The sequence below is a fragment of the Amphiura filiformis genome, chromosome 11, assembly GCF_039555335.1.
Source record: "Amphiura filiformis chromosome 11, Afil_fr2py, whole genome shotgun sequence".
Classification (NCBI taxonomy): domain Eukaryota; kingdom Metazoa; phylum Echinodermata; class Ophiuroidea; order Amphilepidida; family Amphiuridae; genus Amphiura; species Amphiura filiformis.
Genome location: NC_092638.1, coordinates 41,596,872 through 41,623,662, shown reverse-complemented (window position 1 = coordinate 41,623,662; position 26,791 = coordinate 41,596,872). Strand labels below are relative to the sequence as shown.

General features: G+C 37.9%; 1 long non-coding RNA gene across 1 annotated transcript; it reads right to left on the bottom strand.

Annotated features, from left to right (window-relative positions):
* Positions 1 to 18,061: 18,061 nt before the first annotated feature.
* LOC140164857 (uncharacterized) lies at positions 18,062 to 25,793 on the bottom strand. Its single transcript, XR_011860592.1, has 3 exons — positions 25,246 to 25,793; positions 23,852 to 23,978; positions 18,062 to 20,262 (listed from the first exon to the last, which is right to left on the bottom strand). It is a non-coding gene; the product is annotated as an uncharacterized lncRNA (long non-coding RNA).
* Between the last annotated feature and the right edge of the window lie 998 nt (positions 25,794 to 26,791).

Genomic DNA, 26,791 nt, shown 5'->3' with positions numbered 1-26,791 from the left:
ACATAATTGACGACATAATTGCGAGTTGTCACGATAAATGACATAATTGATGACAAATGACGACATAATTGCGAGTTGTCACGATGAAAACGACATGATAATTCGATTGTCAGTTGTCACGATAAACATGATAATTTCGACTTGTAATTGTCACGATAAATGACGACATAAACGACATAATTGCGAGTTGTCACGATAATTGACATGATAATTTCGAGTTGTCGAGTTGTCACGATAAATGACGACATAATTGACGACATAATTGCGAGTTGTCACGATAAATGATGACATAATTGACGACATAATTGCGAGTTGTCACGATAATTGACATGATAATTTCGAGTTGTCAAGTTGTCACGATAAATGACGACATAATTGACGACATAATTGCGAGTTGTCACGATAAATGATGACATAATTGACGACATAATTGCGAGTTGTCACGATAATTGACATAATGACGACATAATTGCGAGTTGTCGATAATTGACATGATAAGTTGTCAGTTGTCACGATACTTGATGACATAATTGCGACGACATAATTTCGAGTTGTCATGATATATGATGACATAATTGACGACATAATTGCGAGTTGTCACGATAATTGACATGATAATTTCGAGTTGTCGAGTTGTCACGATACTTGACGATATAATTGACGACATAATTGCGAGTTGTATGACGAGTTGTCGCGATAATTGACGACATAAAGTCATGATAAGTTGTTTTGTGTTGTGATAAAACGATAATTGACATGATAATTTCGAGTTGTCGAGTTGTCACGATACTTGACGATATAATTGCGAGTTGTATGACGAGTTGTCATGATAATTGACGACATAAAGTCATGATAATTTCGTGTTGTCACGATAATTGACATGATAATTTCGAGTTGTCGAGTTGTCACGATACTTGACGATATAATTGCGAGTTGTATGACGAGTTGTCATGATAATTGACGACATAAAGTCATGATAATTTCGTGTTGTCACGATAATTGACATGATAATTTCGAGTTGTCGAGTTGTCACGATACTTGACGATATAATTGCGAGTTGTATGACGAGTTGTCATGATAATTGACGACATAAAGTCATGATAATTTCGTGTTGTCACGATAATTGACATGATAATTTCGAGTTGTCGAGTTGTCACGATACTTGACGATATAATTGCGAGTTGTATGACGTGTTGTCATGATAATTGTCATGATAATTGCGAGTTGTATGACGTGTTGTCATGATACTTGACGACATAAAGTCATGATAATTGACGACATACGCATGATTTATACTACATCGCGAGCGATTTGTATGACCAATGAGGTGGCGCGTTCTTCCCAACGCAACAAAAGGCACTATATCCCATTGGTAACAAGCTAAACACAAATCGCTTTTGCTCAGCGTAGATAAGTATAAGATTTAGATGTATTCAGTGCTATGTTTAGACGACGAACAACGACGAGCTGGAGCTGGTCCATACATTCGATCAGGCTACGGTTTTATGAAATTGCACAATTTAATATTCAAAATATGCTACTGTTTTCAAACTGCTTGAATGAAAACTGCAATCAGAAGAAATATTGATAGCAAATGATAAGTTGAATGTATGCAGTTTGTAAAACAGCGCGACATAAGTAGGTCTACGTGTACGTAGAAGTGCCTTGCCCTTGGTGTATGCACTGAGAATTCGACAGGTCAGACGCCATGATTAATCAACATGATGATATGCCACCATGGTAAGTTGTTGATATTTACGTCGCATTACACATGTACATGGCCTTCTATTATATTGAAATGACATTTTATTTTAAGATAAAATGTAGGCCCTAAGTCAGTGTTCTTTGCATGTACGTACGCTCAAGTTCAACATACATTACAGACAGTGTGAACAGAACGAATTCCCAGGGCCAGGCTATACCGTAGTATAGAGTCTATAGACCTAAGGCTGTACTACTACACCATTCAGCAAATTACTACAGCGGTGTTTGTCTGCTCTGTCTGATTATCGCGTAAAAAGAACTAGGTCATGCGTTTCTACACAGCTTGACCAGCAAATGCCCGATGTGATGATGACGTGATTCAATAAAGCCAATCAGAACCACACATCCGTATGTACGCCATAAACTCGGGCATAAACTGCGCCAAATTGGCAGACTGCTGAAGTTCTATGGTGAAACCCCCGGGGGGGGGGGCACTCAACACAATGGACCATACGGATATGCTCCCCCGGAAAGACCCCCGTTTTGGGGTTTCGCAGCTCGAAAGACCCCTATATTTGACCAAAATACAGCTCCGAAAGACCCTTGATTTTGATAATTTCAGCTCTAAAAGACCCAAAATTGCTCATTCCTCATATTTCTTGTTTTTTCAGGCGATTTTCAACCAAAAAGCCAAGAAAGACCCTTGATTTTGACTTTTCGCATCTCCAAAAGCCCCCATTTTACGTGTTCACAGCCCGGTTCGCAGCTCCGAAAGACCCCTTTTACCGGTACGCCGTCAGCTCCCAAAGACCCACCACCTCAAAATTCCGGGGAGCATACTCACCAAAAGTTTTGATGTGCCCCCCCAGGGTGAAAACTATAGATATGATTGATATATGTAGGCCTGTAGTCCGGGGGGGGGCTGGCACTTAACACAAATGACCATACGGGTATGCTCCCCCGGAAAGACCCTCCATTTTGGATTTTGCAGCTCCAAAAGACAGGCCTATAATATTTGACCAAAATAGAGATCTGAAAGACCCTTGATTTTGACATTTCAGCTCTACAAAGACTGGATTTTCGGGCGATTTTCAACCAAAAAGCCAAGAAAGACCCTTGATTTTGACTGTTCGCAGCTCCAAAAGGCCACATTTTACTTGTTCGCAGCCCGGTTCGCAGCTCCAAAAGACCCCTTTACCAGTACGCCGTCAGCTCCCAAAGACCCACCGCCTCAAAATTCCGGGGGAACATACCCACCAAAATTTGTTGATGTGCCCCCCACGCCGGGTATAGTCCATTTAGCAAGCTGGAGGCAGCAGTGTCTACATGTGTAGTGTACACAGTACACGCACAATTAAAGGCGATGTATTTCTACGGCACGTTCACTTCGCGAAGCGCATGCTACAGATGCGTACCTTTGACGCATATATCACACGCGGACGCTACTGTCTTGAGGAAATCAAATGGACTTTATTAATATTATAATATGCACAACACGATGCACTCAACTGAAGTCGTACTGATATTAATAAGGGACCGTTCACAAACACTTGTTGGGGGTCTGATGCAAAAAGGGTCCTCAACAGTTTTGAACCTCCTAAGTGGGGGGTGGCTGAAAATAATGACCACAAATTTTCCTGGGAAAATTGAGTTTATACTTTACTATGGGGTTGACCCATAATTTTCATGTCAAAAGAGGGGGCCCTGAAATTTTGAGGTCTGAAAAGGAGGGCCCAAAAAATTTTCGGGATAAAATTTTTTTGCATTAGGCCCCCCTCTAACAAGGGTTTGTGAACGGTCCCTAATGCGCTCCACTTGCCAAAAGTCATGTGTTACAGTGTGGCAGTGTGTGAGCAGGAATGTTCACTCAGCATTTGTGCACCTTAATTTGCTTGTAAAATACACTTTCTGGCAGAGAGGAACGGCACTTGTTTACATTTTTACACACAGCGTAATCACAGAAGTGGGGTTGTGATTGGTATTCAATCATCTGATATTTCATAAAACAGACCAGTAAGGTGATTGGCCGATTACGTGTCAAAGAAACAATCAGTGGAGACCAATTTTTTGTCAAAAGGGCACCTGAAAGGACCCATTTAAAATTTGAGTGCATTTTGGGTGTTTTTATGGAAATTCGGTATAGTCTGCGTGGCAAATCCCTGTAGAAAATTGTTCAAAGAACCCCCGGGGAGTGCTGTACTTCTCTGGAAGCTAGTGTAAATAGCCAAATTTCCTCATAGACATTTTGTATTTGATACTGATACTGGGCAAGAGAGGAACCATTGGAAATCCATACACCCCATATATGGGAAGACATATGACCTTAATCTTCCACACAGGGAATGTGAATTTCAAATGGAGTTACCTGAATGGGTGACTCCATTTGATATATCTACACCCCTGTGTGCGAGATTGAGGTCAGACCTCCATCTAGGGGGTGTATGGATTTTAACTGGAATAGCCCACTGGCTGCAGGACCGTGGCAGTCAAAATTCACACATCAGCATAATAGGCTATATGTAATCACATTGAATGCACAGTACACTGTGGAGTAACTGCAATTTCGATTTAAATTTGCTGCTTTTTTTTTCCAGGGGTTGAAAATATGGGCAATTTTGAACATTTCAATTTTTTCACCCACCCCCTCAACAATTTTATTTTCACAAGTTGCACTTACAGCTACCTACTTGCACTGGATTGTACTTAGGTCTAAAATTCATAAATCAAATGTGTACATTTCAACATAGTCCTATGCATAAATCAAAATGTGCGAATTTCAACTTTACTGGATGATACATTTTGAATCATAAAAGCATTCAAATTTCATCATTCTTTTTTACCACAGGTTCTTACAGAGCCCCAGAAGTGACATGGAAAGAAAAAATAATCCCAGGAAACTCAGGGCCTTGACTTACATGTACATGTACGGTAATAACTTTAGGCCTCGATTTAGTAACATAGGGCCCTGACTTAGTTACACAGGCCCTGGCTTAGTAATTTGGGGCACCGACTTAGTAACTCAATGCCCAAATTTAGTAACACAGGTCCCAACTTAGTAACTCTTGGCCCCTAATTACTTAGTCGGGAGCCCGTGCTACTCTATTAAGTCAGGGGCCTGTGCTACTCTACTAAATTGGGGCCCAAGTTACTATCTCGGGCCCGAGGTACTAAGTCAGGGCCCAAACTACTAAGTCAGGACCGAAGTATATTTCTTTCTTTCCATGCACTTTGTGGGCTCTGTAGGTTGTTCAATTTAATCTTGGTAAGAAAAATGTATTAAATTTAAATATTTTAATTGATATTTTGGTTTATTTTACAGATGAAATTTGAACTTGTACTGGAACTGGAAGGAACCACCTGCAGCAACAAGCTAAAAGCAAGATAAAGATCGAGATGATGATAGTGATGACGATGTGTAAATCAAGTTTGAATTTGAGGGGAAAAGCAATTGATAGAAAAAGGCAACTTGTCAACAACATGGCAAGTAGGGCCTACATGTGGGCCTACCTTATACCTATCAATTAGGTTTGGAACACTAGTAGACAATAGACATCACCTGCAGAATTTGATCTTTTATCCCGGCTGGGATTCTTCGAAACATTTTGTACAGGGATGTGCCACTGCCAGTGCCACAGACTTGGATGCTGACTTTCTCTATAGTCTACTTTTTTTCGCAACCTAATTTGTCACAAAAAGCACCCAAATTTGCCCAAATTAGGTGTTTTTAAGACATTTTAGCCTAAATGCGCCCAATTGTGCACATTTGTCTCCATTAAAAACTACCGTGGTACATCCATGTATACCTTCAATCAGGAAGAACCCCCCCTCCCACAGATATTACCACAAAATAAAGTCAACAAATACTCCACACCTGTGCCACACCCTTACCCTTATTAACTATATACATGTATGTACCTATTACAAACTCTAATTATACCCTCTATTATAGCTCTAGCAGAGATGTAAGTGTTATTGGTCAGGTATGATGTGCCTATTATGAAGAGTGTACACCATAGGCGTAGATCCCGGGGATGTGGGTATTTGCCAGTGGGGATGGTACATACAATCATCCCCCCAATGTTTACGGCTGGTGTATGTGGGTTTCTGACCAAATTAACCTCATTTGTGGCCATTTTAGGCCCGAAAGTGCAAATATTGGGCACTTTGCGCAAATTTATTCCACTTTTGCACCATATTTCAACAGTTTAGCTTCAAAATGGCAAATTTTTTCATACACATTTGTAACATACACTTATTCTGTTGCTAAAAGTGCTGGATTCACTATACTTCAAGAAATGTTTTCAAACCCCATCCCCCAATGTCAAAAAAGAAATCTACGCCACTGGTGTACACTGTTAATGGTAAATCAGCACGGTATTGGGCAATTTAATGAAAATGTGCTCAGAATTGTAGATTGTGAAAATGAAATCAAAATTTATAGTAATTGGAAATTAAGAACACACTTTTTAAGAAATAGGTTTTAAACTAGTACCAATGCTTTTCACCTTTGTATAGTGGTCAAAAAAATTAATATGGTTTAATTTTTTTAAATCTTCATTTGTTCCTTTAGTCCTTGAAATTAAAGGAGGATGGTATGATCAACAGCATCATCTCCACTTTTCTCCATCAAAATGGAGATTTATTTATCAGTAGCATCAGTGGAAAGTCCATATTTTTCTTACTGACCCTGTCAAATATTAGTCAAGAAAAATAATAAATTTTGTTTAGAATTTATATTTCCTAAATTGGCTAGTAATAGGTTTGTCTACCTTTGCTGAATTTAAGAATGTGAAATGTACTTGGCATATTCCATTTGTGAGTGGTCCAATAATTTGGGACATGCATTTTTGTGGGTCTTTTTGGGCCTGATTTCATAAATTGTCTTTACTGTTTAAACTATATTTATTTTAGATGCTTATTTTCAAACTCTTTACATTTTGAAACTTTTAAAAAAAAAATAACTACACACATATGCAAAATATTGTGAATATTGCTATATTTAATTTAAAAAGCAGTTTTAAGTCAATTTTATTATTTCAGGTGACCAGGCCACTTTCTCATCTAGATACCCAAATAAATCATGAATCAGTTGTTTCAACTGAATTTTATTCTAATTTTCTCAAATTCTGAAAGAACTTGACCAAATTTTATAAAGTACGGTAACTGTTACAAACCCTGCTCCAGCAATACAGTGAGCTTTAATTTGGAAATATATACATTTGTTAAATATTTTAAATATTTTCACAATGTAAATATTTTTGGGGACACCAAAGCACTTCAACAATTTTCAAACCAATGCATTTTTTAATTCTTCACATTTTTGTAATCAATTTTATTTCCTTCAAATCATGCAAAGCCCAAACATTTAACAAACAAATAACAATAAAACAACCAATTTTATAGAAAATATAATTATTCAATTGAAATTTCACATGGTAAATGAAAATGGGGACACCAAAGTTGACAGGTGAAACCTATTTTTGATGAAGTCAGTATGAAGGAACATACAATTTGAATGTAAGAAGTAAGTTTATTATGGAAGATCTATCTTTAGTACACATGAAAATTGAGGCAAAAAACAAGTACATAATGAAAATGTTGGAGGAATGAGCAATTTATAAACGCATATTTTATATGTCTTAAAAAGCGCCTGAAAATGATGATTTTTTACTCATTTTTGTGCAAAATTCATAATATTGCAAGGTCATGAACCAAATTTCAGGTACTAGTATTTTAATTTGTTTATAGAAATGTTAGTAAGAGATTTAAAGTTTATAATATTGCAAGGTCATGAACCAAATTTCAGGTACTAGTATTTTAATTTGTTTATAGAAATGTTAGTAAGAGGTTTAAAGTTTATTATAGAAAATTACTAAAATGGCACATGAACGCACACACTGCTGTGATTTGCCATTGGACCCCTCAAAAATGATGCCACATGTGCAATTCTTTGAATGTTGCCATTTCCTGCTTTAGCTGGCTGCTTTATTATAATTCTTGTAATTTGAAAGACAAAAAAACCCACATATTCAGCAGGGGCGTAGCAATACAATCCATAGCAAATCCATGGGCCCTGGGGGGTTCAGGGGCCCAAGCAAATGTGAAAATGTAATAAGGGCTGATAAAGGAGATGTTTAGTGTCCATGGGCCCGAGGCTCTGCCCCTGATATTCAGAATAATACACTGCCAGTAAAATTTGTAAAAAAAAATTAATGTATTACTAGGTTGGTGTTACTGTTACATACAACTTATTGTATTTTTTGTTTGAATCATATGCTGACCACATGTTGGAATACACTGTGTGTGTTTTGACACCCTGTCATGTGTTAGAAAAATAAAATGACAATGAATAAAAATACAAATTTACATATAATCTATGTGTTTGTTTTTGTGATGACTGGTGCATCATGTCATCAGCCATGTGTTAGAAAAAAATAAAGTGGTAATGAATAAGAATTAAAATGTATCTATGTTTGTTTTCATGGTGACTGGTGTAAGGACTGATCAAAATTAATGGGTGAGCTTTTTTTTTTTTTTGATTGGGGTGAGCGAACATGTTTTTGAGCTAAAAACAATTGAATTAATAAATTGCCTCCAAAATTTGATTGGTTCCTTTTGTGATGTTTTTTATCTTTCACATTCACCCAGCCCTTGCACTAACAATGGGTGTAAAATTTGCGCAAAAATAGTTTGGTTTTCAGTGAAAGTTTTGTTCAAGTTCTGATGAGGGTGGGGCAAGTTGTTGGAAAAAATGTCCAAATCTATGAATGCCTGCTGAATTCCAATAGACTTATCAATTTTATAAGACTCATCCACAATGATATACCGACTTGGGTATGGGGTGGTGTGGACCCTGAGTGATATCATGCATCAGTATAGCTGCTAAGCTGAATCATTGTGCACTTTGCGATAAAAGCATGAGAGTGTCCACACATGGAAGTACATGGCCCAAAGTTTATTTTAAGATGTAGAGCCATTTCAGATTTGGCACCTAGTGACTTCTAGAGGTCACATAGGGGTAAAAATATGAAAATGCTCCAATTTTGCCAACAGATCACCAAATTATTCGCCTGATCAAATTTTTGAGTAAAGGTAAAAATTTCAACTTTCTCCGATTTTGACAGAAATGGCAAATTGTCCATTTAGCTGACATGAATCATAAAAATAATAGTTTTGCATATCGTACTGTGTTAACCTACTGAGATAGAGGTTAAAAATGTCAAATGCCATTGCCAAGGGCCCTGTTGATCGTTGAATTCCATTGCAAATAACAAGTAAATAGTACATTTTAGATGGTAAGTACTATACTGTTTAGTACTTACCATCTAAAATGAACTGAAATGGCTCGACATCTTAAAATAAACTTTGGACCATGTACTTCATGTGTGGAAACTCCCATGCTTTTAGTGCACAATTGTACCAAATTTGGGAGCTTAGCAGTTAAACTATATGGACACATGTGATAATAATTAATAAATGCGCAGGCCCATTTCATACTGAATTTATTACGCATTTCCCCCAATCTTGGCCTTTGCTTTCCGTGCCACCCAGTCAAATGATAAAATTCGAACTTTTTAGGCCCAACTGAGATTTAGGGGTGCTGAAGTTTGGTTTCGTGGGGTGTGCTGGAGAATTTGAAAGCGACCCCATATATATGCCAATGTTTAAAAAGAAAAACGTTTTGGCTAAACTTAACGCAAATTGTCTTATTTTTACAACTCAGTGTCCCAAAATATGTGGAAAAATTTCAAACATTTTGGCTACTGTCATTTTTTTGGCTATTGGGCTATTTTCCTAAAAAAATGAGAAAATCTTGAACTAAAAAGACTCATCCAAATAATACCGAAATTGGCTTTGAAAAAAGGGGTCCTTGATATACTTAAAGGCCTAAAATGCTACCCAAGGTTAGTAACATTAAGAAAACTTGATGCAAAACATTCTAACATAACGTTGTTAAGTGATTAAACTATTTTGCAATTTATATTTTCAATTATTTTAACCAAATTTTTCAAATGTTGTTGTAGTAGGGTACAGAATGGAGGTCCCGTTCTCGGTGTGAGTACAAGACGTTTTGAAGGTGTTTTTTTTTAAATAGATTTTAGGACACTGAATAAAATGGGAGGGTCTGTACCATCTAAAAGTGTGGGGAACTCTCGGTAGAGGGCGTTTTTCAAAATGGCCGCCAAACTCCCTTAAAATCACCATAACTTGGTCAGAGAAGCACCCAACAGAACAATTCTGATGTCTATACCCATGTTTTCAGGGTCAAGGAATCCAATAGAGTCATTTACATCAGCCTAGGACCTATCATTCCAAGATGGCTGCCAAAATTTCAAAATGGCCGCCAGTGAACATTAAGGGGGCGCAACACTAAATAAGCGTCCCATAGGATAACGTGTGATTTTGGCCTACTTCGAGCGCCATTCCTGGCGTCCTTGCAATACTTGGCAAGATATTTGGTATATCAAATTAAAGCTCTGTTTCTGTAGATTCCAAAACTTTTGTCGGCATTATATCGATGACCGTTGACTTTTTTCGCTATTTCGCGGTGCAAAAAATATGGCCTAAAAATATACTAAATTCACCACTCACATTTCAAAATCGGAAGTTGTCTTCATCCGCCACAGAGAATTGCTTTTGAGATAAAATGTCCGGTTTTTCTGCATGTTATTATTGAAGACACTTGTCGAATTCATATGAGTGATTTAAAGTGAACATGTCGGTAGATATGGTCGCTACAATCTCATACCGTAAAATGAGGGTAACTTTGGGCACTTTTCAGAGTTTTTAAACCACTGCTTCCAAACAAAACCAATTATATTTCTAATTATTTCTTTTTATGACATTAGGGTTCCTTCTACACCTTGAAGTTGAAAAAGATTTTAGATAATTTTGAAAGGGTGCCCTAGGGGTTAAAAATAGCCTGACCAATGTTACCCCGCATTTGGGGCAACTTTGGTCAGAGTATTACATTCCATGAAGAAAAAAAATTTAAAAATTGATCTTCGCTGTATATGGGCAAGTTTTTGTTTTTGTGACATTAACCCCTTGCAAAATTAATCAACCACACATCCTTGCTCACAAATACCGATTTTAATTTTTTCTGAAAAAATGTAAAAAATGCTAATTTTGGTCAAAATGTCGATATTTTCGTAAATTTCAAGAAAATTGGACATGAGCAACTATTATTTCTTCCAAATATTATATTTCTTTACAAATTGAGACCAAATATGACTAAAAACTATATTGCTGTACGGAAATATGACCATTTAAAAAAAAAAAATTTGACCGACCAAAGTTACCCCCCTGTCCGAAGTTACCCCATTTTACGGTACTCACTATGGACTATATTACCCGAATTTCGTTCTTACATAAAATGCGTAGTGATTTAGTGTTGCGCCCGCTTAACTTGGCTATATCTCGGGTGCAGAAAGTCCTAGAAGTATGATTCTGGTGTCTATACCCATGGTTACAGGGTCTAGAAATCCATTAGAATAATCAGTACAGAACCTTAAAATCCCAAGATGGCCGCCAAAATTGAAAAATAACCACCACTAAAATGCAGAATTTTGCCTATATCTTATCTTTATCTGTGGTTTAGACGGCACTGTCAGGGGTTTACGATCCTTACCTGGGGCTAAGATGCCTTAATCTTAGCATAACGCAGTCTAAACCCCAGATAAGGTATCTAAACCCCAGATAAGGCGCCGTAACCCCAGATTAGGGGACGTAGACCCCAGATAAAGCAGGCCAAACCCCAAATAAGGTGCTTAACCCTAAATAAGGAACATAAACCACAGATAAGGCATCTAAACCCCACGTAAGGTGCCCTAACTCTAGATAAGGGTCGCAAACCCCAGATAAGGCATCTAAACCCTATAAGAGGCGTAACCCCCCAGATAAGAGACGTAAACCCCAGATAAGGCAGTCTAAACCCCAGATAAGGCGCCTTAACCCCAGATAAGGAACGTTAACACCAGATAAGGCATCTAAATCCCAGATAAGGCGCCTTAACTTCAGATGATGTACGTAAACCTAGGAAAATACAGTCTAAACCCCAGATAAGGCATCTAAACCCCAGATATGGGACGTAAGCTCCAGATAAGGCAGTTTAAATCCCAAATAAGGCAGTCTAAATCACAGATAAGGCAACTAAACCAAGATAAGGCGCCCTAACCCCAGATGAGGGACGTGAATCTAGGATAATGCAGTCTAAACCCCAGATAAGCTGGCTTAAGCCCAGATAAAGGACATTAACTGGAGATAACGCAGTCTAAACCCCCGGTAAAGCGCCGTAACCCAGATAAGGGACGTAAACATATGATAACACAATCTAAGCCCAAGATAAGGCACCTTTACCGCAGATAAGGAATGTAAACCCCAGATTAGGCAGTCTAACATCAGATAAGGTGCCTTAACCTCAAATAAGGGATGTAAACCAAGGATAACGCAGTCTAAACCCCAGACAAGGCGCCTTAGCCCCAGCAAGGAGACGTAAGCCCAGGGCCGGATTTACCATTGGGCCAGATGGGCCCGGGCCCAGGGCCCCCCAAAATTTGGGGGCCCCCAATTTGGCCATATGCATGTTTATTTTAGCCTCCAAAATGATAACATTGTAAAATTTTGCGCGCTTATCAGGGGTTAAGGCAGCTTATTTGAGGTTTAGACTGCATTATCATATATTTACATCCCTTATCTGGGGTTAAGGTGTCTTATCTGGAGTTTAGACTGTCTTATCTGGGGTTTACGTCCCTTATCTGGGGTTTAGACAGTGTTATCCCAGTTAACGTCCCTTATCAGGGGTTAAGGCAGCTTATTTGGGGTTTAGACTGCATTATCCTATATTTACATCCCTTATCTGGGGTTAAGGTGCCTTATCTGGGTTTAGATGCCTAAAGAATGGATCTGGGATTTAGACTGCCTTATCTAGGGTTAACACCCCTTATTTGGGGTTAAGGCACCTTATATTGGGTATAAATGCCTTATCTGGTGTTTAGATTGTGTTATCCTAGGTTTACGTCCTTCATCCGAAGTTAAGGCACCTTATCTGGGATTTAGATGCCTTATCTGGTGTTTACGTTCCTTATCTGGGGTTAAGGCGCCTTGTCTGGGGTTTAGACTGCCTTATCTGGGGTTTACGTCTCTTATCTGGGGTTTAGATGCCTTATCTGGGGTTTACGACCCTTATCTAGAGTTAAGGCAACATTACATGGGGTTTATTGGGTGTAGAGTTTGCCTCAAGAACTTGCCTCTATTGACAGGCACAATTGAGTGCCCTCCCACCTCCCAAATGTATACGGTATATAGGCCTACTTTGAATATCTTGCATAAATAATTTTAAAAGAAGTCATAACCATTTTATATATTGCATTTCTGAGAATCTGTAACCATCTTAAATCTTGCTAATCTATTTTGCTGTTTTGGGAGAATATTTGGGAGATTCAGGGAATCTTTTAGAAAACTTTGTAGTTGAAGAAACCTTTAGATGGAGAAGCAGAAAAATGTCTTAACAGAGACTGCAGCTGGAGGGAAAGTTCCCAGGACCCGAAGTCGGGGAAAGTTGCAGTAGACTGAGAGAACTGGCAACAGGGTGTAGTTTTAGCTGGGCTTGTAAATCTTAATACCATCAAGACTGTAAACGTCCTAAAAAACAAGCCAGATAGTCCAATAAATCCCGGTAACTATCGTGCAAATCCTAGTTAAATTTGCTGTATTGGGCAGAGATATACATGTAGTACTTAAAGTGCTAATCAATCATAATATATGTTATTGGGGCATTTCAAGAGCACCCTTATTTGGTTGGAAAAGGTCGTTGAACTTTTACACAGGGGTCAAGTTCAAAAATTGTTCGGACTTTGTTAAAAACACAAACAATGTGTTCATCTACTCATAAGGATTCAGAAAAAGTTAAGTTTGACCTATCTTCGACGTACGGTTGTAGACTTATAGAGTTTTCTAATTTCTTGCAACAAGACAACTACTTTGAGATAATTTTCAAAAGAAAAATTTCTTTTTTGTCCCCTGTGGGAGAAAAATAGACCTTTGACGTCACAATGTTACTTTCTTGCCCATAACTCCATAACCGTACGCCATAGCTAGACCAAAGTATATTTCTTCTCGGAATCCTCATTGCCAGAGGATCACGACGGTATGAGTTTTGAACAGGTCTGAGTAATTGAACTTGACCCCTATGTAAAGTTCAGTGACCTTTTCCCACTAAAATGGGGGTATGCTCTTGTACAGGCCTAAGTGTTGTAATGCCTCCATAGCCTACATGTAGGCCTATAGATTAATCAGCACTGTATGCACTATTACTCTGCCAAATATACCAACTCTGACATGATTGGCCAAATATGACGACTCTATAACATGATTTGCACGATTGTAGTCATGTGAACTAAAATCTCTTGCACTAAGGTGGCAGTCACAACCGGCCATGGTTTTCAATCACCCACATTGTATAAGCAAGGTTTTGCAGCCTGGTTGGTCTGAAAGGCATGAATTCCTATCGAAAAGCTTGAGAATATGCAGAGTAAAGGCATTTCAACAACATTTGAACTTGAGTAGGATTTAATATTCCCTAGAGAAGTCCTTTTCAGAGGGCCGAGCTTTTGTGGCTTTCTAGCGAGTGTCATCTGCAAAGCAAATTGCCCCACTTCACCCTACTGTGTTATGCTTGACGAATGAGGGCAGCACTCCTCGTCACTCCATACATAAATTCTCCCAGCCACATTTCCCTAATATGAAATTTAAAAAAGAAAAATTAAGTTTGGCAGAGGTGGGGTTCGAACTCACGGCGCGCCGCTATCAATGGATACTCTATGAGCCTAGCGCCACTTGTTGGTATCCATCTTGAAACTTATTTGAACATATATCATCGCAACTTCAACATAGCCTACCACGTAACAAGCAAAGACAGAAAACGTACCATATTTTGGAATTTTATTTGTTTAAAAACATTAATATGTGTTAATAGCGCTCAATTGTTGTTAACTGCGTGTTCTACATACAGAAATCCGACAATAAATGGGCTCTACATGGACAATACATTATATCGTAGAAAAGCTGCTCTATCATGAGAGTATGCTGATTTGTTTTGCAATTGATGCTTCTAATGTTGGCTGACATGATGCAGTCATGTCTACAGTAGAATTCATCTCGACCTTTGCAGGACTTAACCCCATTAAAAGCTATTAAACCAAGATAACACTCATTGAAACAGCTCAACTGATTAAATCGGATCTTCTCTGGCTGTGCACATGTGACTGTTTTCATGTGCGATATCGCAATAAAGTTTGTATTAAAGCTTCAGTTGGGTAACCGATTATAAAGGAAACGAAAGGAAACAATGGTATGTGTACCATTGTTCACGAAAATGAGACAATGGCGTGCTTTTTGTAAACCAGCATTCTTGAAAATGAGCAACATAATGATTGTTGACTTAACACGGTTTGGAAATAATTTCTTCATATTTTTGGTGTTATCTGTCGTTTACATATCCTTCCCATAAAAAAACACAAAAGTACGACCCTCTCCAAACACCTAAATTAGCTAAAAATTTAGGACATGTTACAAAACTATATTGTCTAGAATTTTAGAAGAGTACTTTTAATATTGGCCGGTTATTTTTCACACAGCGACGTTAACTAGGCAATGTACTATTACCTATAACATTAACTAAAACACCAAAGTACGAATATTTCCAAACATCTAAATTAGCTAAAAATTTAGGACATGTTAAAAAACTATATTTTCTAGAACTTTAAAAGAGTACTTTTAATATTGGCCGGTTATTTTTCACACAGCGACGTTAACTAGTCATATCCCCATACTGTTAACGTAGGGCTATTTGTAGAGGTCACTCGTCAATGGGAAAGAGCACTGTGTATTGTGGATAGGAAAACGGACAGTAACTGCAGTATGAATGTTTTTGACCGGGTTTTGATGATCATGAAAGTCAATCTTTGACCGGGATCTTTGACAAGATGTAATTTTGCTACGGAAAGTGCTATGACAAAACGGTTTTCAGATTTGGCTTTCTTTAATCAAGGGTTTAATTTGATATAAAATGATGCGGTGTTTGATGGCAAATTTGAATTCACCTTTTAGGGGGATGTCATTTTCTTCAGCAGGGGGGTCATGAATATGACTCCCATCGCGGGCTAAAATATTTTACGACCCCCTATCGTGGGTCAAAAATTTTATGACCCCCCTTCCATCAAAATTTTAGAGCGGAGTGCACAAAACGCGTTAAAATTTGGCCCTAAGCGTAAAGAAGGCGCACGGAGAGCGCAAAAATCTTGCATTGTATAACTAAAGATTGTGTGTACATTTTGTTTTAAAAAGTGTAAGAAAAGTTTAAAATGCGCGTGCGCGCGCAAAACTTTTAGTCAGTCCTTAATAATTCTATAACCCCCTATTTTGATTGTTACAAAATTATAACCCCCTATTTTTGGTCTCAAATTCTATGACCCCCCCCCCTTCCGAAGAAAATGATAGCCCCCTTATACCTATAAGGGGCTCAGCTGTGCAATAATTTTGAGCCCTGGAAGGAGTGTAAAATAGGCAAGCCGAAAGGGGGGGGCAAGCAATTTTTGCGAGCCGAGGGGTGGGGCAAGCAATTTTTGGCACACATATATGGGGCACCTTTTAAATAAAACGCTCTAAAAGGCTTAGGAAAACAGTAAAAAAAAATGCAAATTTTCATGCTCGCAACATATCTAGACCTTTAAAGGTTTGCAAATTGGGATCCCCAAAAATTTGGCATGTGTGGGGGGGGGCAAAGATTTTTGGCAAGCCAAAAGAGGGAGGAAAGAGATGTTTTTGTAGGCTGAGAGGGGGGGCAAGCGATTTTGGTGGGTCGTTCGGACATTTTATTACCCCCGGGCTCATAATTATTGCACAGCCCCAAATATGGCACATAAATGAAGCCTGTGGTGTGCGACGGATGAGGGAGAAGCTTGGGGGCACCAGTGGCGAAACTAGACTTGCAATCAAGGGAACAGCTAGCTGGGGTAAATCTGCCACCACCGCCAAGGGAGGGGGTGCTGGGGGAATACAGATGCATGTGCTCATTTGGGAGAAGGGGCGGCAAGGATTTCAAACCAAGCCGCTGTAACAGCCCCATGCTGGGGATTGTGCCACTGTCCCAGCTGTACCCTGACAAATTTTCTAAAATCCTCTATTTCTTTTTCAGGCCGGCCTACTAAAAGATCAGAGCTATACTGTACAAGTAACAACCAACTGCCAGTCACCATTAACCAATGCCACTGTGAGCCATTTCATGTCACATTTTGCAGCAGAGGCAGATGAAACAAATGAAATAAAAGGACTGAAATAATGACGGGAAACGCACTTCAACATCACTAATTGAACAATACTTGTGTTGAAAGTCGGGACTCATAAATTAGGTGTAACAGAATGTGTAAAAATTATTAAGATCTATTAGAAATATTCAATCTAATAGATTAGAAATGAATCTAATTCAATTTTAATATTTAAGGGATTAAAATTGCTTAGATTGATTTTTAACCCCTTAGATTAAAATCAAATTACCGGTAGATGTATTCGAATTAAGATTTTTTTAAATCCATCCAAGTATTTTTTAGATTAAAAATCAAATTAGATTGAATTTTAGATTGAATATTTCTAATAGATTAGAATTCAATCTAATTTGATTAAATGTTTTAATCCAATTTTGGATTTGTCCCAGATCACAATCACTCATTTTTTAATCTTAAAGGAATTTAGAGGGAATATGCTGAATTGTATTATAAAAATAAAGACTGCACAAAAAGTAACGCAGCTGTTATAAATACGTCTGTAGCGTTTGAACTAATAATTGTGTTCACAATATTTCAACATAGAAAGAAGGATGATTTATTTACGCGCATTTTATACCCCATTTGTCCAATCTCGTTCAATAGTAACAACACAGCAGTGCTTTTAAAGAAAAATACCTAAATTGAAAAGTTGCAGTTATTTGTATTGATTTGAAGTCAGTGCAAAGATAAATGGAGGGTTTTACGTGTCACAGTGCTTGCATAATAACCATTGATTGCTGTAAATTGCAACTTTTAAATTTGGTTTTTTTCTTTAAAAGCACTACTGTGTTATCAGTATTGAACGGCATTTGACAAATGGGGTATTCAAATGAGCGTAAATAAATCTTCCTTCTTTATATGTAGAAATATTGTGGAAACGATTACTAGTTCTGAACCTATAGGCGTATTTAAAACAGCTGTGTTACTTTTGGTACAGACTTTATATTGGATATCTTCCATCACACAATAGAGGATACATACATAGTAAAAAAATCTCCATCATTTATTCTCTATTAAGTAGGTGTGTTCAACTGTTTTGGTTTGTTGGACTTCCTTCTTCATACTTTTTTAATGAAAAAAATAGTGCTTTTATTTCTTCACTTCCTTACAGATCTCAAAATAAAATAAAACAATGATCAAAGCTACATATTCACCATGCATTCTAATGATTCTTGTTTATTTCATGAACTCTTGTCTTTCTAATAATTATGTACCAGAGAAATAAGTGTAAAAATACATTTAGTAATGAAGTATGAGATAATGAGTGCAAAAGACCATTTATTTACAGTCTATTGGCAGCCACTAGTCTTTTGAGAAGGCTTTTGTGCAGACCTTCATTTTTTTTGGGGGGGGGGGGCGGCACCCTTTGTCAAGGCCATTGGGGACCACTTGTCAACAAGGAATGAAGAATACCTTGAAGTTAAACAAAGATCAGGGGCACAACGGCCAAAACTGAAAAACTGCAGGCAATGGCCCTGACTGAAATTCGAGCCCAGCTTGTGTGTTAATATGGTGCCTTCACAAAAGACTAGCATTGACTGACATCGGCTAGTCTTTGCTGAAGGCTTTGGGTGTGAATGCATTGATGCACAGCCACAGCCTCAATGAAAGTCCTTAAAATGAAAAAGTTTTAAATTTGATATACGCCACATTTGGGTTAAATGCACTTGAGCAATGAAAATGCATACCTTTAATTTCTTTATATGTTACTTATAATTACAAAATCTAGCCTTGTTACACTCAGAAAATTATTTTTGTAACTTAATAATTTGTTTTGAGATGAAAAAACTGAACTATAAATCACTTTTTTAGTTTTTGCCACCAAAAAACTGTTTTTGCCAAGCGGTTTTAACCGCGGTTAAAACCGTGGTTTTTTCCACCTGTGGCAAAAACCTGCGAACCCTGTTTACATGTAGGACCTTTTATTTTAATTTCATGTCAAGGGTTTACATGTATATAGGACCTTTTATTTATTTATCTAATAAATAACAGACGTTAACGGGCCTTATCTGCAATAGCTGCCAGGTGACATTTTTAAAAATCTTCATGAGATGTGTACACTACATAATGCATAAATTATCAAGATGTCTATGGGACAGCTATTGCAGTTAGGGCCTTTTGGTTCTAAACCCTTGCTTAGTGGATACTCATCATACTTACAGGGATGAAGGTAAACCAGTAGCGTAGCCAGCGGGAGGGATGGAGAAGTGGAAAAATGGGGACGAGAAGAAGCCTGGGAGAAAAGAAAGAAAGAAGGAGAGGGAGAGGAAGGGGAGGGGAAAAATAGATAGGGACGATACTGACGTTTGCCCCCCGGACTGACAATGCTGGCTACGGGCCTGAGGTACACCCCCTTGTTGTGCCCCTGACACTATGGATCAGCTACTGAACAATTTGGTCCACAATTATTCTACATCCTGCATCCGCTAATCCTAACATGCGCTAGTCATAAATGTCACTATAGTCCAAGATAAAAAAGGGTCGCTAGTCCTAATGGCTGCAGATTTTCCATTGCTAAGGTCTTGTAAACCTTATTTATTCTTGGACTTGTGAACCATTTCCTATTTTTTCGGACTAGCGATCCGTATTTTTGGACTAGGGAACCTTGGCTATACATTGGTTCCCCTCAAGTTCAGTAGTGACGTAGGTGCATATTTTGTTGGGCGCAGTATTGAATTGTGTGCGTATAGTTAATTGTGTAGCAAAAAAAGGTGGTTCGTGTGGCGCAGCCATGAAAAGACATTGATATCACTGCTGAATTTGAGGCAAACCAAAGAAAAGTGCCTAGAACATGTCCAATAATTCCATGCTACTTTTTACAGCCTGTAAGGAACTATGCATTACGATTACATCACATGTCAGTGTCACTTGTTGAGGTCCTTATTGTTTTGATAATTGGAGCAAACATTTACTAGTACACCATGCATGTGTTAGTTTAGGAAAGTTTTCAATGCATGCGAGTGATAGCCCTACTAGTATAGGGCCTTTTGACTGTGGTGGTCCAAAACCATGCTATATCGGAAAACCTGGCTATATCAGAGAACTGCTAAACCCAGACTGCTAATTCCCCCTTTCGGGTGGAGCGGTTAGTGGGTTTTAGCGGTTCTCGGATATTGTAGGGCTAGCGAGTGATGCGCCAGATAACAGATGCCAGCTGTTGACTTCCAAACCATGATCCTCTTTGTCTTTCAAGAATTGCGCCATAAAACCAGTATCCTCAGTAGTACTGCTGCACCTGGAAATTGAAATAAAATAAAATAATAGCCAATGATTAATTATTACACATTATTATCAGGATTATGGTATCTAGGCTGTTTGTTTGCCTTAAAGCCTTAATGTACAATCTTTTTTACATTTTTAGATTTTTCTTCCAAAATGATAAATTATTGTAGCAGAGTCATGATTTGCTATTTCAATAGGTGTGAGGTCAAAGGTCATAAAGTAGTCACTTGCAATCATTTTGAAATTTAAACAAAAAAATGTTTACGAACTGTGAGAGCGGGGACACATTTAAAGCACTAATCTGTAATTTACTAAGTCTACTTGTCGTGCATAGTTTCATGGGCGTATCCATCTTTCTTAGTAAGGAGGGCAAAATAAAACTTCGGGGGCACACGAAAAAACTTACAGTTGCATCATACAATACATAGAGATTGTATGTCTTTCAGGGATGTATCGTTCGAGTCCGGACTCGAGTCCACTTTTTGTCGGACTCGGACTCGGCTCGGACTCGGACATAAAAAGACTCGAAGCCGAGTCCGGTCCGAGTCCATGCAATTAAATCCATGTTAAATGTGAACTGATTATACCTAAAAATGTCAAAATAGATCTAAAATTTGATTTAAAATTTGTTGACTTCACTTTATTTGCCCTTTTTCCTAAAATTGGGGGCTGTCAAATAAGTCATCTGTCATGTATCCTACATATCCACCATATTAATTAAGTTAATATCTGTGAATTAGCATAGTCATACTTGTTAGCATTGATAATAATTATGCATAATTTTTTTAATAAATACTGTATAAAAATATCTAAAACTTCTTTCATGGAACTTTCTAATTCATGAAACTCAGTGAAAAAGAGAAAAAGTGCACACTGGACCATGCAGTATGCATGGCAGCTCATCCTAGTGTATAGTAACTTTGTGCTCCTTACATGCATGTACATGTATGGGTATGGTTATTACATAGGTATTTTACATACTGTTGGTCGCTCGCGATAGATTTGGCTGTTCCATCTTGCGCCCTCAGACACAGGGGACACTTATCGTTGTACTCAATGGGGGAAATCACAAAACATGTCATATGATAAATATACCTCTTTGTGAAATAATTTAAAAAGTTTGATTTATTATCGGGGGAATACGCTCCCAATAAATTACAAAAGGAAAATTAATGCACATTGATGTGTTCTATGCGGAGAAAATTGACTGGAAATCAAAGGCCCTGTACAATCCAGTAGGGATGTCGTAAGGGTGTCCCCTTTGCCAGATGTGAGAAATGGGTAAGTGCACTAAATGGAACAACCCTGACCGAGAGAATACATGTATGTGTAGTTTGTATGTGTTCACTATTCACTGCACATTTGTTCAGTTTAAAAAGATATTTGAAATATAATATCACAGGTACAAAGCATACCACATACTTGAACTTTTGTTTGGTAACAGCATAATCCCCCCACTGCCTGACTGAAGTCAGACTAAAAGTGGGGGGATATGGACCCCACCCCTAACTGATTTGTATACATGTGTAGTTATTCCAGGCCTGCTTTAATGAATGTGGTAAAAAGTAAAGCTGTTTGCATACTGGTATCAAAATGGCAAACTGGGAAAACATTTCAACACATTAATTTTCTTCTTGATATTTCTGAAGGGTGAATTTCTATTATTATGATTATTATTATCATTTATTTTATTATTTTATTATTTATATTGTTATCATTATAATATTTTTCTATAATTTATCTCACCCCCATTGAATACATTGCTCTCCATGTACATTTAAAGGCTGCACACAGCCTGGTGCCCCTTCCCTATTCCCTGTGGCCTGTGTACATCTGTGAGTTACATGTCACTAATGTGACACACACATGCCAACATCTCCACATTTACTGCTCTCTGATACATGTAGTTTCTAGAGAACTTTTAATACCTGTGACCCCCATCATTTAAAATGTAAATGACCCCAACCCAGTGTTCTTAATTAACCGGTTAATTATAAACGGCGGTTAATTAACGTTAATTAACCGGTAAGATTGGTTAATTATGGCTGGAAGATATATAAATCCGAGCTCGGAATTCAATATGCCATCATACTGAAGAACACTGCGCAAGCATTTAACATGAGCAGATGAAGTTTTCTTGTCCACCTTTAGCTTTAAAACATTCCATTTTAAAATTTTAACATTAAAAAATTATTTTCATATATAAACTTATAATGTCAATTCAACCTGTTTAAAAATTTTACACTCATTGACACAGATGCACAATGATACCGCAAGTCTGTGACTATACAATTAGAATTTTATCAACTTTGTCTTTTTAGTTATTGATTGAAGCAATCCTGGGCAAAATGGTATAATCACTCTGCTCACTCAGGTGGTGGGCATTCTGCCTGGTTGAAGGTATACAGGGATGTGCCACGGTTTTGGGGTACCTTTTCAGCAATTTTGGGGAAAAGCGCCAACATTTGCACATTTTTGGTCATATCAATTTGTAGGCACTCTTTAGCAATGTCATATCATTGAATTTACAACCGTATGATGACAAAACAGACAAAAATAGTAACTTTTTGCACAAGATTTGAAATTTAAAGAGAATTGGCAATTACTCATTAAAATGAGGCTAGTAGGCCTATATACATGTATGGACAATATAGTGTGCTCTTCATTTAAAATGGCATAAAAATTGAAAAATATTATAAGGAACACATGAGGTTTTGACTTCAAGGATAGGTAGTTTTCAACATATTACCAGTAATTACCACATTCACCTGCTACAATGTATAACATTGAATTGCATTATAAATCTGTTGACCTACTGTAATGGGGAAAAGTGTATTGGGAGTAAAAGTGTTAGCTTTCGTATGATATACATTGTAAAACAAATTCTGATTAGAAGTAGGTACATGTATAGAGGAAGTCAGCATCCAAAAGTCTGCGGGGCACATCCCCGTACAAATTTTTTCAAAGAACCCCCCCTCCACAGATTTTTACATATAGACCATGATATAGTCTGCACATATGGTCTATGATGTGGTGCATGACACTCTAGACTAGAGAGCAAGAAGAAGAATACTATTTTAATATTTCCAGTGAACACTGAAGTGATATTAAAGTGTTAAAACTTAAAAACGTCAGAATAATTCAAGATTCATAATTAACCTATTTTACCACCGGTTAAATATGATGCTGTGGTTAATTAACCGGTTAATTAACCGGTAAGATTGAGGTTAATTAACCGACTAAGAACACTGCCCCAACCCCCACTTTTTAGGCCCCTACTTCACTGATAGAAACATACATGTTAGATATAAAGTTCAGTGCCCCACCCCAGGCATGGACTCTGACCGAGTCCGGACTAGGGTCATATTTTTTTGTTTGACTCGGACTTTGCTCGGACTCGGCTCGGCTCGGACTCGGACGAGCTGGACTCGGAGTACAAGTCTAAAGTCTTTGAGCTTCTAAAAAGGCTTTATTGGGACGTAGCACGCAAAAATTTGTTATTTTACACTATTTTCGGTCATGATCAGGCTGAATAAGGTATTGGCATTTTGTGTGGTGTGCTGCACCCATTTGGCTACAACTTTGTAAATGAAATTACTTACATCCTCCTCACTAAGGAAAGCCGTGCTGTTCGGTTGCAGGTGCTTTGCTTCAGCGCATGTTAGTCTAGATTTTTGGAAGATATGCCTTGCAGAATGGACCTTTTCCTGCTAGATCCTGTGCCAGTTTCTGGAAAGACAAAACAATATGACATTGTAATTAAAGCCATATATTGTAACATTTGCTAAGGAGAAAGCCCTGAATATTTTTCAAAATTCTGTTTTTACACGATTTCAATGTACATGTACTTTGTAAACATAGTACATAGGCCTACTCAGCAAAAATCAAAACTTTATGTTTAATGCTCACTTGCTGTGGGTTGGGATTGAGACTGAAGATGAAGTGAAAATGTGACACAATCTGGTCCATCGGGGCCAAAGGAGGCATTTTGAAAATTAAGTTACTGTAATCATTACATTATACATACAATAGGCTATCATTACTGAAATAAACAAAGGTCTAGCATGCTTGGTTCTAAAGTTTTTGATGTCTATTTTCTTATGTATTTTCTTATTTTTTACTCCATATTTTTACCTATCTCAGTTTCAAATGTACCGCCTTTGGTCCACATGGACCAGATCATGTCACAAATCATGTTTTCCTATACTATTATTCTCTCGGTCGGGGCCACGTCACATCCATTTATCACATGCATTGGAGTGAAAACAACTTATCGCATATTTGTATTTGCAGATCGAGAGTCGAACCTGGCACAATAGTGTGATAGCTTGTGATACACTCCGACGCTGTCTCCGAGTTCAGTGAAGGCGAATTAGCGGTTCATTCATATCTTTTCATGACTAAACGATTGTTTATGCCCGAGGGCTTTAGCCCGAGGGCATAAACAACGTTTAGTCATGAAAATATATGAATGAACCCTGTTCATACATACGCAACATTCTGCTTGCTGTTATCCCTCCAAAACTAAAAATACCATCATTTTAAACTAAAAACTACCAGTTCCTTATCATTTTTTAACAGTTTCTCCAACGCTAATTGTAAGAAAACGTTTTCTTGCTTAGTCCATCGTGCTTGGACGCGCGCGAACATCGTGTACATCACTCGCGCTTTGCGTAAATAGCTCGCGAACATAGACGCGTAATATCCTACTCGCGAGCGTCCATCAGTTCTCGCGCGCAACTCGCGCGGCTTGTTTATGACCGGAACGCCGGGCATAAACGTTGTTTATGCCCGCCTATCGACCAATCACGCATGCTGTTTATAGCGAGTACGTATGAATGTTGTTTCAGTCCAGTGCTAAAATAAATTGTCAGCCGGTTCATGCCCGGATGTCCGATCGACAGAATAACAAATCCTCACTGCCAGTTAAAATTAATGTTGTGTCGTTTAGTTTTACTTTTGCATAAAAAAAATAATGGTTATAAAAGAAACTCACCTTGCAGAGTCGTGTACGTACAGACAACACACCCAACTCAGCCTGGAGGACGGTGTACACACGGAAAACACTGCACGGTATTGCAATGATCAATGCACAGTCATGTGTGATGCACGGGTGAATGGGACAAATCTCGTCATGTTTCGTGGTGTATTCGATGTCCGTGGACATAATTGTCCTCAATCCATCATGTCATTTGCTTCTCTAAATATTAAGTGAATTGAATACTTATATTACTATTGCAAACTAATCCAAGCACGCCGTTAAAATGAGGCAAATAATTCGATTTTCGCAACTGGACACTACTGTCATGACTGTCGCAAACACAGCTGATCGAGGTCAGAGGTGAAATCTGTCGTGCAATGGGATAGAGCGGGTTTTTTGCGTTGGGAAGAACGCGCCACCTCATTGGTCAAACAAATCGCTCGCGATGTAGTATAAATCATGCGTATGTCGTCAATTATCATGACTTTATGTCGTCAAGTATCATGACAACACGTCATACAACTCGCAATTATCATGACAATTATCATGACAACACGTCATACAACTCGCAATTATATCGTCAAGTATCGTGACAACTCGACAACTCGAAATTATCATGTCAATTATCGTGACAACACGAAATTATCATGACTTTATGTCGTCAATTATCATGACAACTCGTCATACAACTCGCAATTATATCGTCAAGTATCGTGACAACTCGACAACTCGAAATTATCATGTCAATTATCGTGACAACACGAAATTATCATGACTTTATGTCGTCAATTATCATGACAACTCGTCATACAACTCGCAATTATATCGTCAAGTATCGTGACAACTCGACAACTCGAAATTATCATGTCAATTATCGTGACAACACGAAATTATCATGACTTTATGTCGTCAATTATCATGACAACTCGTCATACAACTCGCAATTATATCGTCAAGTATCGTGACAACTCGACAACTCGAAATTATCATGTCAATTATCGTGACAACACGAAATTATCATGACTTTATGTCGTCAATTATCATGACAACTCGTCATACAACTCGCAATTATATCGTCAAGTATCGTGACAACTCGACAACTCGAAATTATCATGTCAATTATCGTGACAACACAAAATTATCATGACTTTATGTTGTCAATTATCATGACAACTCGTCATACAACTCGCAATTATATCATCAAGTATCGTGACAACTCGACAACTCGAAATTATCATGTCAATTATCGTGACAACTCGCAATTATGTCGTCAATTATGTCATCATTTATCGTGACAACTCGCAATTATGTCGTCATTTATCGTGACAACTTGACAACTCGAAATTATCATGTCAATTATCGTGACAACTCGCAATTATGTCGTCAATTATGTCATCATTTATCGTGACAACTCGCAATTATGTCGTCAATTATGTCGTCATTTATCATGACAACTCGACAACTCGAAATTATCATGTCAATTATCGTGACAACTCGCAATTATGTTGTCAATTATGTCGTCATTTATCGTGACAACTCGACAACTCGAAATTATCATGTC